The sequence below is a fragment of the Ixodes scapularis genome, unplaced genomic scaffold (assembly GCF_016920785.2).
Source record: "Ixodes scapularis isolate PalLabHiFi unplaced genomic scaffold, ASM1692078v2 PGA_scaffold2__306_contigs__length_199485367, whole genome shotgun sequence".
NCBI lineage: Eukaryota > Metazoa > Arthropoda > Arachnida > Ixodida > Ixodidae > Ixodes > Ixodes scapularis.
This window is the reverse complement of record NW_024609857.1, coordinates 199,048,677-199,051,411: the sequence shown is the minus strand read 5'-3', so window position 1 is coordinate 199,051,411 and position 2,735 is coordinate 199,048,677.

The window sequence follows — 2,735 nt, the reverse complement described above, 5'->3', positions numbered from 1 at the left end:
GATCATTGCGGCGCTTAGGGAAAAAAAAAAAAAAAAAATAGAAAGCAGCAGCATAAAAAAGAGCTCTTTTTTTGTTTTTGTTTTTAGTGGTTTGTTTTAGCTTTATTTTAATGTTGCAGCAACTTAATTACTCACGTTTACTCGGGCTTCGAGAAGCGCAAGAAGGATTTTCTAACACATCGACAAATGACATGCCTGCCTTCTCCAAGTATGCGCTGGTGTATGCCCGAAGGCGGCCGGTTGATTAACAAACGATGACCCATAGCAGACGTTCCGGCGTAGTCAAATAAAATTCGAATATAAATGTATAACGAGCTTGCACTTTTTAATATATTCAATAATTAATACCAAAAAGCACGTCTGAAGATTTCGGATTAGAAACTCCATCGAAGGCGAAAATAGGAGTTTATCGCAGACGACAGTAGAAGAAAACAACAACAAAGTGGCAGACGGCCCTCAAAATGTCCGGGTACAGCTAGCGTAGCAGACGGACTGGCGGCAGTAAGCGCCGAAGTGAAGAGAGCAAAAACTAGGTCCAAACAAGGCAAAACAAAATCCGCGATGGTCCGAACGTCAAGTAAACAAAAACATACACACATACAATACAAATTAAAAAAACAAAAAAAAAAAAAAAGCAGGAGGAAGAAAGAACGCGTTGTCGAACACCATCGAAGCTGCTCCTCAAAACTAAAAATAGAAAGTGGACTGAAAAATGGAAAGAATTGCTGACGGCGGTCTAAAGGGTGCCGACTTTTAGCGTAGAAGGCGACGAAGACGTTAGTCGCCCGGGCGCTGACAATCCTTTTTTTTTTTTTTTTTTTTTTGCACTACGACGCTGTTCTTTTTCTTTTTTTTTGGACGCGCAAGAAGTTGGCTGTTCTTGTAACTCCGCTTTTATTAATTTCAGTAATAGCGTCAAATTTGCATGTGCACAATCGACTCCTTCCAGAGCATACTGAGATCGCAATAACGTACGTGGTTCGAAATTGCGTTTTGCTTCATCCTATTCGTCTATTCGACAAAACGGTTATAAGCAAGGAGAATTGGGAGCTGCAACAACGAAACAAATTGACTGATAATAACAGTAAAGTTGAAATGTCGCTACGTTCTAGAATTTTGGTACATTGCCGTTTTTTTCAAAAGACAATGCGAAGATACATTCGCGTTTTGTCTCGCTTATATAAGTTGTAACAGGGTGTTTTCTTCAGGAGAGCCCCGAAATTGCAACCTGAAGGCTCTAACATCCTTCCCACGCGAAGAAAATGTCCTTCACTTATGAGGTGGCACCTTTTTTTTTTAACATTCAAAGCAGCGAATACCCGTGACAAAGTTTTTCATTGGTCACCTCGCACGGAAATAGGCAAAAGGAATGCGTTGCGGAGAATTCGTCTGCTAGCGGAGGCTCCGAGCTCGCCACTCTGCGATCCCTTTTCTCCCGTGCTCCGCCGGGAGCCCCTCCTCTCGTCGAGCTTCGGGCTGTTTGCCGCTTGGGGCGGGTCGGGGATCTACTAACGAAACGTCATGCGCAGGCCTTGTCTTCTAGGTGGTATTGGCTCAATCCCCACCTGTGCCAGAATCGTAACTGTATGCGGTCGTGTATAACTACTGCGTTCTGCACGCTAAATACCCCAGGCTAGCAGTTGTACTCCACTGGCTGTTTCTCTCGTACAGCTGGGAGACAATTCGCCCCTTAAGGCAGACTAAGATAGGCTGTATAAACAAACACATTTTCCCAATTTTGTTTCGAGAACCCGTTCAAAGTTTACGAAAAAGCAGCACCGCCGGAAAAGGGCTCAAATCGTCAAAGCCGTCCCGCGTGGTCAGGCGGCGTGATCAGCGGTCATCCATTCGCACGCCGAAGCGCTTCATCAATGCGCCTTCGCACGCTTGGACACCGATCAAGAATCGACGCTGTGAGGATATATTAGCAGTTCGGGAAAGTCTTGACGCTGTGTCGCGCGTACTTGTCTTTGCTGGATTCATATCGGTTCCGGAGTTCTGGAACATTTATCTATTCTAGCGACTTTCGATCCCTGATCTGTAATTGCTATTTATAAATAAATTTTAAAAAATGTCGATATAATGCACTATGAACCGTGGCAATGTTCGAAATCTGCTCAAATGTATCCGAATCGATCGCGTCACATGGCAACGCGGACTGAACAACGCAGTGGAGCAGCGCGGTACGGGAGGCAGATTTCCGAGCGAAACCTAAAGGGCAACTCCGCCGAATTCCAAGAAATTTGAGTTCATGGATATTGTATATCCCGAGGTAGCAATAAACGAATATATGTCATATCTTTCCAAAGAAAGTACAACACGTTTCGTGCAATCTTTATTTGAGGCGAGCCACAAACCAGAACCTTAGCTGTGGCGGGCAGCATTGCTCCTGTGTCGTCACCTACATGATCTAACCACGTGGTAGAATTTGTGGCATCGGCTACAAAGCGGCCGAGCACAGCCGACACCACATACAATAATAATAACCCGCGGGCACTGGAATTCTGGATGTCCTCACGGTGAGTTCGAGCGAAGACTCGGATTAGATACGAGCAGCTGTGTCAGTGCTCGGCTGGGACTGGTGTGCAGTGAACGCGTCGAAGGAGGCTCGGCATCGAGCTCGGGTCCCATTGGCGCCATCCGACGGTGATGACGTCGCATATAGAAAGAGTTCGGAGGCACACGTAGCAGGGCGCGTTGAAAGCTACGGAACACACAGAAACAATAAAACACGT